The sequence below is a fragment of the Schistocerca gregaria genome, chromosome X, assembly GCF_023897955.1.
Source record: "Schistocerca gregaria isolate iqSchGreg1 chromosome X, iqSchGreg1.2, whole genome shotgun sequence".
In the NCBI taxonomy this organism is placed as follows: domain Eukaryota; kingdom Metazoa; phylum Arthropoda; class Insecta; order Orthoptera; family Acrididae; genus Schistocerca; species Schistocerca gregaria.
In genome coordinates, this window is record NC_064931.1 from 675,231,890 (window position 1) to 675,244,558 (window position 12,669).

General features: G+C 35.5%; 1 protein-coding gene across 1 annotated transcript in view; it reads left to right on the plus strand.

Annotated features, from left to right (window-relative positions):
- The window catches only part of LOC126298423 (metalloendopeptidase OMA1, mitochondrial-like), a 123,141-nt gene that overhangs the window by 90,998 nt on the left and 19,474 nt on the right, over positions 1-12,669 (plus strand). The gene's annotated exons all lie outside the window — the stretch shown is intronic.

Sequence of the window (12,669 nt, forward strand, 5' to 3'; positions counted from 1 at the left end):
AAATAAGCGCAATTTGGATGCGTAAACTCAATATTTTGTTTCTGATCGAACTAAATGCATCATCATAACTACGGTAAAAACTATTGCTGAACACCACATGTGCTTTGCAATTGCCAAGAGCCCTATCTGACAATGAAGTGAGGGAAGAAACCTACTGAAAGCTAACCCTGCATGCAAAACCTTAGAAGAGTGCTATTACATGCAGCCTTCTAGCAAAGTGTCTGAATCACCATCTTGTGTATTGTGCTGCCTCTCCTCTGACTTACTGTCTTCTTCTGATTCTCAGAAGCTACTGTAATAAAATTATTTTTTTATCTTCTTAAATATTAACAGAACCAGAATGAAAAATGCTCTTATCATAGCACAAAAAGGCGACTATTTCATATATAGAATTAGGCATTTAAAGAAAGGGAACTAGCTTTCCAACTTATTTGACAGCTTCAAAGACATTTAAATCAAAACATATTGCATATTTGTGCTTTTTCACTTGTTAATGTTAGTACTCATGTCATGTAATATAATGCATCATGTCAAGTAAAGTAATATGATACATGATGTCACTGGCTAAACCCAGAATTAATCCAGAATACGAAAATAAACAAATTTGTTTTGGCTGCTTACTACTGCAGGAAAAACAGCAAGCAGGGTGGGGTAGCAATTTACACAAAGGATAATGTAGATTTTATTACACTACCTTACTTAACTAGGGTAAATGTCGAAAAGGATTATGAAATTGCAGCTATAAAAATTACTCAGTTCAACCTGGTTATTGCTACATCCCATCTGGGAATTTTGAACTTTTCTTAAACAAAATGGAGACATAGCTAAATAAAGTAAATAACATGGATTGTGAATTGATAATCTGTGGTGACTTCAATATTGACTTCCTCATGAATAGTGGAAATAGGGAGACCATTTTGAACCTTGCAATGTCCTAAAATTTAAAGGCTGAAGTAAAAGCAGCTTCCCGAGTAACAGAAACTTGCCAAACAGCTTTTGATCAATTTCTAGTCAAGAAGAGTTTACACAACACCTCACTAAAAATTTTCAATGCAGGTTTTAGTGATCATCTTGCTCAAATATTAAGCATAAAAGTACAAGGCAGTAATATTAACAACATATCTTTCAGAACAGCATATCAAAGTTATAATCAGCATAATGTAAACTACTTCAACAACTTATTACAGAAAGAAAAATGGCTAGGAGTGTACAAAATGAACGATATAAATGGAAAAATTCAACGCTTTCATTGTTATATTAACCCATTTCTTTGAACTTGCATTCCCACTGATAACATTAACCATATGGGGGAACTCTAGAACAAATGGCTGGATCACAAAGGGAATAAGGGTTTCATGCCAGAAGAAAAGACTCCTTCATGAAATATGTAACTCAAAAAATTCCTCACTTGTAGTACACACATACTATAAAAATACTCCAAAATATTGAGAAAAGAGAATGTGGAGAATACAGACAACCTTGCAAAAATATAACACTATCACATAAAAATAAAAAAGTAACAAACCTCTTAGAAGTAGCCAACACATTTAACAACTTTTTCACAGGTGTTGCTGATAATATGTTACAATTAAACTTTAAGAGCACCCAGGCAAATGAATATAAAATAAGTGCATGTAGAGGATCAATGTACATCAGTTCTGTTTCACAAGATGAAGTAGCTAAAGCAATAAAAGGACTAAAAAATTCCAAATCTGCAGGTGTTGATGGTATACATGCAACAATGTTAAAGAAGAGCGCATCGAGCCTAATTGAACTACTCACACACATATGCAACTGCTCACTTCAGGCAGGCACTTTCCCCGATGTGTTGAAAATGTTAAAAGTTATTCCTGTATGTAAAAAAAGGGGATAAAGACAATGTAAATAACTACAGACCCATCACAATTTCCTCCTGCATCTCTAAAGTACTGGAAGAAGTTATGTATGATATACTTATGAAATTTATAAATAAAAACAGCATCCTATGTAATGAACAACATGGATTCAGAAATAAGAGGCCAACAACAACTGCTTTCTGTGAGTGCATCAATTCCATCCTAAACCTGATGGACAAAAAACAGGAAACAATAGCAGTCTTTATTGACTTGTCAAAAGCTTTTGACATGGTGGATCATAAAATTCTGCTATCAAAGCTAGAAAGATACGGTATTAGAGGTCTGTCCAACAAGTGGATCAGTTCCTTCCTGACTAATCGTATGCAGGCAGTGTGCATCAAGCACACAAATATTGAACTAAAAACTGTATCTAATCACTTATCTGACTATAAACAAATTAAATGTGGTGTACCCCAAGGATCAGTATTGGGACCCCTTCTGTTTCTTCTGTACATAAATGATCTAAGCTTAAATGTTGATGCACACAAAACAATCATATTTGCAGATGACACCATGATTCTACTGAAAGGAGACGATGCTGAACAGTTACAGCAGACAGTAAACATGGTCACGAAACAACTTAGCAGCTGGGCACAGAGTAATCAGCTTGTAATAAACAGTAAGAAAACCATTGCTCTAAAACTCCACAATGTTCCTAACAAGGACATGTTTATCCCATCAGTCTCTATCAATGACGAACCAGTTGGTAACAATACTGAAACCAAATTCTTAGCACTTTGGCTTCAGAATAACAGCAGTTGGAATAAGCATATTGAATATCTCAATGCAGAACTGAGCAAAACATGTTACCTTCTTTGTTCAATAAAATCATGCTGTAGTGAGAAAACAGTATTGAATGCATATCATGCATACTCTCATTCTCGTCTTAGATATGGGGTCACCTTTTGGGGAACCTCTGAAACAGCTAATAGCACTTTTAATCTACAAAAAATGGCCATTAGAATCGTTTTTGGGTACAAGCCTAGAGACTCTTGTAAACCCCTGTTTAAGAAATATGGTATTCCTCCATTACTATGTGTATACATCATGGAAACCCTTTTGTTCTTTAAATTAAATGTAATAGCCAAGGACTGGATACTGCAAAAAAACTGTGATATACATGATCACTTTACCAGACAAAACAGAAACTTACATATGACTCAAATCAGCACAGCACTGTGCCAAAAATGTACTTTTCATATGGGAGTTAAGCTTTATAACAAACTTCCTGAAAACATAAAAGCTATAACTGAGGTCAATACATTTGGAAAATTTCTAAATTCATATTTACAGCATCACAGCTTTTACTCCATTGAAGAATATTTAAATTCATGAAATGTGTTTTATAAATACTTACTCGTTAAGTGTATTATTGTAACCTTAAATATGTATGCCTTGAAATGACTTTCAGCCTGTATATTTATAACTTGACTTGTCTAATGCCTTATGCATAAGCTGCTATGTAGACAACAGAACCAATAAAAATACAATACAATACAAACAATGTTGTATAACATGATTCATGCCATTGTGTCATCCAACAAGGCATTTGTCATGTCTTGCAATATAACACAATGTGTCATTAAAGTTTAAGATACTTGCATCCCCACTCTGGGATACTTCCTTTAATAGATGGATGCTCACTCTTGGATACTTCCTATTGTAGATGTTTTCATTTAAATGTCTCTGAAGCTGCTAAATAAGTCAAAAGCTAGTTCCCTTCTTGTATATCCCTAACCCTACCTAGGACATATTTGCCTTCTTTTGTGCTATGGTTGGAAAATTTTTCATTCTGGGTCCCAACTTTTACTCTATCATAATTTGACATTAGACCACAATAGTATAGTAACCAATGTAGATTTTTGCTGACTCAGGTGAGTAGTAGTCTGGTATAGGTTTTTTTAATTGACTGTTGAACCATGTTGCTTGAGTTGGGCATCATTAGTCTGGCCTTTCTACGGCTATCTGCCTGGTATAGTTGAGCATGTCCATGTACACACACACACACACACACACACACACACACACACACACACACACACACACACAATCTTCTTACTCACATTTTATTCATTTACACATGAGATTGTATATGCAAAAAACAAACATGTGAAAAATATCCTTATATACTTAATACAATGCACCAAATAACGGCAAACATAATATGATACCAAATGAAATATTAAATAAGTTTTACTTCATTGGTTTTATACAGTTGGTGTCTACTGAATCTTATAATATATTCTACATGGTGTTATCTGGCCTGGCTCATTCAGCAGTCATTCTTTGTACACTTTTACAACCCACCATTATGTTTCACTTTTAATGTGAGTAACTTCCCACAAGCCGGGGCTCCATAATTGTCCATCTACATTATGGAAATGTAAACCTGAACTTGCATCTCTACTGACGTGAAACTTAGTTCGGAATAAAGCACCTTCATGCAGCTACGTGGCTTTTGGAAACACCGCGTCATTCTTGACTTTTTAATTGTTATAATTTTTATGATAAGCTGAATGGTTATTGAAGGTTGCTACTATTATGGATAATAAAACTGAAAATTAAGAAACTGCTGTAAGAAAACTCACATTAACAATTTTGATGCAAAATATTGCAACAATCAATGTAAATTACTTAAGAGTATTACTGGCTGAAATAAGGAAAATAACTGTGAAACATTGTGGGCACAACAAAATACTACCAACTTTTCAGTCCTGTTATTAAAATTGACAAACTTAAGCTTGTTTTGTCTGAAAATAAATTTTCTGTGAGATAACAGAAATTTTTGAAAAAAAATAAAAAGCTGTAAAACATTTGATTCTGGTTAGAAATAAGGCGACCTTTTTCTGACAATTATTTTTATACCCTGTTTGGGTTAGATTAATTTTCTGGTGGTCATTGATAAAGCTGAAAGTGCTTGATAAAACAGTGTATCGTTTTGTACAGAGCTGGGCATAATTCTGGTTTGGTATGTGCATTGTTTTGAGCAACCAAAGATTTGTTCAATGATTTTAAGCCATTGGTGAATAAAATCTTTAACGTATAAATAATGCAATGATGATAGATTGTAATAACCATATTTTAAATTATATCCAAATTCTGCATTTAAAATGCAGTGCATTTCTACAAAACACAGTTTCATGTGCAAATGTGTGATTTTCTTTTTGCACAAAAAACCCGTCAATGGGATTTTTGCATATGCTTTTTATAATTACCATAAGAATGTATTTTTATCACAATCTGTGTCACTTTCTCAACATGTATGATTTGTGTAAAACTGGATTTTACATGCACTTTATGTGCAACTTTAGACTGCTATATGATGGCAATGGATAAGCTTTCACAAAACATGATCATTAATTACATATATTTGTCCATATTATTACAAAATTTGAACCAATTCACATTAGTTTGAAACATAAAAGTGGTGCATGTAAAAAGAAAACACACGCACACACACACACACACACACACACACACACACACACACACACACACACACACACACAATGTGTTTCTTGTGCATAAAATCTGAATAAAGTTAGAGTTTTGAGAGTGAGTTTTCAATTTTATCATGAGAATGCATTTTTTATTTATTTAATTCACATAAAACCATTTTGGCATACTCAGTTCATGTAAACATGGAATTTCACATGCTACATGTACCTCGTCTGTAAACCATTGTATCTCAACAATGGATAGAGATTATTGGATTTCAAAAAATTGTTTGTACTTTATCCACTTATCAATCTTCATGCAAAGTTTGAACCAACTCCTACAAGTTTAAAGTATAGAAGTGGCATGTTTCAAAAAGTCTCAGAAAAGCATGTTTTCTTGCACATAAAATTCAAATGAAACAAGATTTTTTTTCATTCATATGATTAAGAGTTGTCTTAAACCAAGGTTTGATACACTGGTGGACCAAATTTGAACCATTAGTCTCACACCAGTCTGGAGTTATTTAAGGGTGACTGCTTTTGCACATAAAATCTGATCAGTGCACATACAAGTGGTGCCATTAGCTGATCATTAATTTTATACCAATTAAAATCATTTGCAAATGGAAATAATCAATTTACACAGTTTGCATGAACCCCACCTCCAGTTCATTTTTCAACCCTTTCTCAATATACTGTAACAAAGCTACAGTAAGACAGATGTTCGAATGGCTAGACAAACGGCCGCTGGTCAGAACTAAATCTCCCACGCTGTAGCAATTACAATAATCTTGATAGACCAGTAACTGCTTAGATAGTAAATCTACAGTTTCACTTGGTAAAGAGAAGAAATTTGCATTTTTACATATCATAGTATTTATTTGACAACAGTTGCTGATTTGACCATCTTGCATCCAGTTAATTGTTAGTTGGTAGAAAAGCAGATAGAAATGGAGCACATCAGCTATGGGTGGAACAAAGAAATGTTAGATAGGTATAATAAAAATGCAGCAGACTGTAGGTTGACCATATTCTCCAGCTAGATGGTAGACACAGATATGGTGTAAAAAGTCAGTTGCAGGAAATACTAGGGCAAGAATGCAAAGTCATTAACATATTCATATCAAATGCTAGTATCATTCAGGGAACAGATGATACAGGATCTCTGTTCAAGAACTTCTTACAGGAGGGTCATGTAGTGATAGTGGATTGTGTGGGTAGCATCCTAGATATGAATGAGACATGTAATATCAGTGGTTGCCATGACAAAACATAACTTCTGAAACTCATGTCAGTGGTGTGTATTTTATCAAGTTGTTTTGGCATCATAATTGGCCATGTTTCAACAGTCCTGTGGATCGAGTTTATTGGTTGTTGGAAATGGCTGTAATGATGACTGACATTGCATGCATTTGGGCTTGCACCAGTCTCAACTATCTGTAATTGGTCCATTACAGGACATGACCTGTGCTTAAATAGGTCTGTGAAGGGAAGGCTGGTTCAAATCATTACAGTTGGAGTCATGAACAATGGCAGTTGAGTTTATGCTTGTGATGTGCATTTATGTCTCCCATTCTCCAACTATCAATTACCATCCAGTAATGTTCTAAGTGCTCTGCTGTGAATATCATAGCCGATGTGAGCATTAAACATAATTGTAGTGAGTTATTTAGTGAATTTTTGTTCCCTTTGTTGCAAGCTGTCGCCGATGACAGCTGAGGTAAGCAAAAATGTCTACATAAGCAAGTGAGAGACATGATTTGTTACCTACACACTTTCTTCAAATCTAAAGCACATGTATGCACGTATCACAACTCTCGCTTGGAACCAGCAACATTGCAATCCTGGTCTGTGCCTGGACCTGTGCAAACTGCCAAAGATGCCTAAGAAAACATTTTATCTGCTCAGATTGATGCTTCACATTTTTGCAGTAAACAAGTGTTAATCCTGCACAGCAGTATTTTAATGTACTGTAAACATATATTTGGTGATTTTAACTTACAGTTACCCTATATCTAATCTCAGGACAGGAAACAGTGAACAGTCTAAGCTTAACACGTACAGCATCAAGCGTGTTTCAACAGCCGTAGTGTCATAGTTCAGTGGTCACAGTGTTGGACTTCAGAATGGATAGGGAGTGTTCAAAACTCCATAGTACTAAATTTTTTAATTTACTTTTTTGAACAAAATTTTAACTGTACCTCTGGTAATTGGAATGTTTGTTCTTTTTCTGTAGGCTTGGCAATTTTCATTCTATATATTGATGATAGAATATGAGAGTTGTGTGGTAAGAATACATAAATTCACAAGTAAATGTGGTGAATAGTGAGAGCAGGTGAGATACCACATAGACATCTCACAGACATGAAAACAACAAATAAACATGTGTGAACAATGTTACAACAAAGGAATTCGAGAGTCAAAACTTCCAAAAAAAACACAACTTCAAAAATGCTAAAAATGTATGTTTTTTTTATAGATCTCAGAGATTGTGAAATTGTTGCATTCATTTGTTACAGCTTGTATGACAGATTATTATATTTTCATCATTTCTTTGGGAATTATCCCATTCACATTCACACAAACACCTAAATAGGGCAAGGAGGCATATCTCACTCATTCATCAGGCTTACAGGTTTGGTGCATCAATAAGAGATTTCTATTATATGACACACATACTGTCACTAATGCTGTGTATGACACACCAGACATGTTTTCTGGTGGAGGATCAATTGAATTGTCGCATTATCATCAAACGTTTGCAGTTCCCATGTGAAACCCACTTTCTTTTGGCTGCTAATAGAGTTCGCCACTTAACCATGACACCCTGTCTTTTTGTTTGTGCTCTATGTTGTACTTCTTGACCCAGGACTGTTCACTGTTTCTGTTTTGCCTTTTTCCCCAGTTCAGTACACCTTCTTCCTGTTTTCATGCATAATCTTTGTTCAATTCTTGACAGGCTTTCCACTGGGCCCTCTTACCACTAAATCTAAGGTGTTTGCAAGGGGGAGTTTCCCTTGTGGGAATCATAAGAACCTAAAGAACATCACTGTCAATTGTGAAATTGTAGCATTTACTTGTACTTCTGAAATCCATTGACCTTATGGTGAGTTAGGTTTATCTGCCCTGTAGGCCCACATTGTACATATGAAAATTCACAAAATGCTCTATCACTGGTTTTTCTGATATTCACTTAAATGTGGGATTAACAGCGGTGTGGTTTAGGCCCTTATGGATCGCAGTGCCTCATTTTTATTCTAGTCAAGTGACCATACTGGTAGATATTACTACTTGAGTGTAATCATTTCCACAAATGGCACTTTGTGTTCGGAATTGGTTGTCTACTGTGCTGGAATCAGCTTTCATGTGCAGTGTAAACATAAACTATGTTGAATCTATTTTAAATGCTAATGGAAAAGTAAAGCTGTCAGGACGGGTCGTGAGTCGTGCTTGGGTAGCTCAGTTAGTAGACCCATTGACTGCGAAAGGAAAGGTCCTGAGTTTGAGTCTCAGTCTTTTACACAGATTTAATCTGACAGGAAGTTCCATATCAGTGCAAACTCCACTGCAGAGTGAAAATCTCATTCTGGGAACAAAAAATTAAATTACCAGGAAAAGTTAGCAGCAAAGGAACTAGGACGTCCGAGAACAGATCCTTTGACCAAGAGAGTGAGGAAATCAAATACATCTACGTGATTACTCTGCTATTCACAATAAAGTGCCTGGCAGAGGGTTCAATGAACCACTGTCATGCTGTCTCTCTCGAACGGCACGCTGGAAAAACAAGCACTTAAATTTTTCTGTGCGAGCCCTGATTTCTCTTATTTTATCATGATGATCATTTCTCCCTATGTAGGTGGGTGCCAACAGACTGTTTTTGCAATCGGAGGAGAGAAGTGGTGATTGAAATTTCATGAGAAGATCCCTTCGCAACGAAAAACGCCTTTGTTTTAATGATTGCCACTCCAATTCATGTATCATGTCTGTGACACTATCTCCCCTATTTCACGATAATACAAAACAAGCTGCCTTTCTTTTTCAATGTCATCCGTCAGTCCCACCTGATGCGGATCCCACACCGTACTGCAGTACTCCAGAATAGGGCGGACAAGGGTACTGTAAGCAGTCTCTTTGGTAGACCTGTTGCACCTTCTAAGTGTTCTGCCAATGAATCACAGTCTTTGGTTTGCTCTACCCACAATATTATCTATGTGATCGTCCCAATTTAGGTTATTTGTAATTGTAATCCCTAAGTATTTAGTGTGACTACAAGTGAACACTTAACAAGGAAGTGTACAGTTAGCACAAGTTGTTGTATGTGTGCAGTGCAAGATTATCTGATTTTCAGCCTGGAAGTAAATTCGTGAACTAATACATCTGTTAGAGACCTTGTACATTAACTGAAAAAATGGAGAAGCATGAAACCTTTCACTTACACAAAAATGCTAAATGGAGAGTTGGAAAAGCTTACACATTATTTTGTTGTTGCCCTAAACTGTTCTTAATGATGTACAAAACAACAAAATTCCACAAAAAGTGTTCTTTCTTTGCTGGCCGGAGTGGCCGAGCAGTTCTACGCGGTACAGTCTGGAACTGCGCGGCTGCTACGGTCGCAGGTTCGAATCCTGCCTCGGGTATGGATGTGAGTGATGCCCTTAGGTTAGTTAGGTTTAACTAGTTCTAAGTTCTAGGGGACTGATGACCACAGCAGTTAAGTCCCATAGTGCTCAGAGCCATTTGAACCATTTGTTCTTTCTTTTGTCAGATAAATTATACATATTATTATTATTATTATTATTATTATTATTATTATTATTATTGGCAGTGGCTGTAGTTGTGAAAACTTGTTGATAATCATAACTGGTATACACCAGATGCTCTTGATTTCACACTCTCAAAATTTTCTGAATCTAAAAATATGTGAACACCCAGAATGTATACTTACAAATAGCCACTGTTCCTGCATTATATTAGAGAACTGAATAACATCTCCAGACAGTTGATGTCATACGTACTAAAGCAACAATAATGATTGCCATTGTCCCTGTGTGTATCCATTACCCTTGTACATCCTTCCTTCTGACTAAATCTTCCTCATTTCCCAGTATTGTTAGCTGGTGCAGTGTCCTTATATTTCCTTTCCCCTGAACTATATCATAAAATATCTATCTTGTACACCTCTTGCCACTATTATTACTATAGTAATAATAGTAATAACTATAATATAATTATTGTTATTATTATTGGTACTTCTGCTACTACGCCTGCTGCTGCTGACAGCACTGGGAGTTCAAATGACTCTGAGCACTATGGGACTTAGCATTTGAAGTCATCAGTCCCCTAGAACATAGAACTACTTAAACCTAACTAACCTAAGGACATCACACACATCCATTCCTGAGGCAGGATTCGAACCTGTGACTGTAGCGTGATTGCTTTGTGTATTTTGCTAGTTTCTGCGCGTTCTAGAAAGAATTTTCTTAAATTGTCTACCTGTCCATAATGTAGGTTTTTTTATGTTGATAAATCCCCTTCCTCCTTCCTTTCTGCTTAATGTGAATCTTTCAGTTGCTGAATGTGTGTGATGTATTCTATATTTGTGGCATTGTGATCGTGTAAGTGTATTGAGTGCTTCTAGGTCTGTGTTACTCCATTTCACTACTCCAAATGAGTAGGTCAAAATTGGTATAGCATAAGTATTTATAGCTTTTATCTTGTTTCTTGCTGTCAATTCTGTTTTCAGTATTTTTGTTAGTCTCTGTCTATATTTTTCTTTTAGTTCTTCTTTAATATTTGTATTATCTATTCCTATTTTTTGTCTGTATCCTAGATATTTATAGGCATCTGTTTTTTCCATTGCTTCTCTACAGTCACTGTAGTTATCCAATATGTAATCTTCCCGTTTAGTGTGTTTTCCCTTGACTATGCTAGTTTTCTTAAATTTGTCTGTTCCAAAAGCCACATTTATATCATTGCTGAATACTTCTGTTATCTTTAGTAATTGGTTGAGTTGTTGATTTGTTGCTGCCAGTAGTTTTAGATCATCCATGTATAGCAAATGTGTGATTTTGTGTGGGTATGTTCCAGTAATATTGTATCCATAAGTTTTATTATTTAGCATGTTGGATAGTGGGTTCAGAGCAAGGCAGAACCATAAAGGACTTAATGAGTCTCCTTGGTATATTCCACGCTTAATCTGTATTGGCTGTGATGTGAAATTATTTGAATTTGTTTGGATATTAAGTGTGGTTTTCCAATTTTTCATTACTATGTTTAGGAACTGTATCAATTTAGGATCTACTTTGTGTATTTCCAATATTTGTAGTAACCATTAGTGGGGTACGCTATCAAAAGCTTTTTGGTAATCAATGTATGCATAGTATAGCGACCGTTGTTTAGTTTTAGCTTGATATGTCACCTCTGCATCTATTATCAGTTGCTCTTTACATCCTCGTGCTCCTTTGCAACAGCCTTTTTGTTCTTCATTTATAATTTTGTTCTGTGTTGTATGTGTCATTAATTTCTGTGTAATGACTGAAGTTAATATTTTGTATATTGTTGGTAGGCATGTTATGGGGCGATATTTAGCTGGGTTTGCTGTGTGTGCTTGATCTTTAGGTTTCAGATAAGTTATTCCATGTGTAAGTGTGTCAGGGAATGTGTATGGGTCTGCAATGTAACTGGTAAATAATTTAGTTAGTTGTGAATGTGTATAGGTGAACTTCTTTAGCCAGAAATTTGCTATTTTATCTTTTGCAGGGGCTTTTCAATTGTCAGTAGAATTAATTGCTTGGGTGACTTCATGTTGCAAAATTATCACTTCAGGCATTTGTGGTATCATCTTGTATGTATCTGTTTCTGCTAGTATCCACCATGCATGCCTGTTATGTTATACCGGGTTGACCATATGTTTCTCCAGAAGTGTTCCATGTCTTTGTCTATTTTAATGTGTGTGTTGTCTATTGTCTGGAAAAATTTCTTTTGGTTTGTGTTGAATGATTGGTTTTCGTTCTTTATATTTTCACTTTTTTTGTATCTTCTAAGTTGTTTGGCCAATGCTTGTAATTTCTGCTTCTTTTCATCTGATTGCTCTATCGCTTCTTGTTGTGAGATTTTACCTAACCGTTTTCGTTTTTTGTCTGATATTTCATTTCTTATAAACTGTGTTAGCTGTCCGATGTCTTTTCTCAGTTTTTCGATTCTGATCTGTAGCCTGTGTTGCCATGCTGGTTTTGTGGGTTTCTTCTGTGCATTGGTTGGTTCTTATCTCTGCCTAGTGTGTATATTTAGTGTAGTGAATGCTCCTATATAAACCAGTAGTTGTAACTCTTCCATAG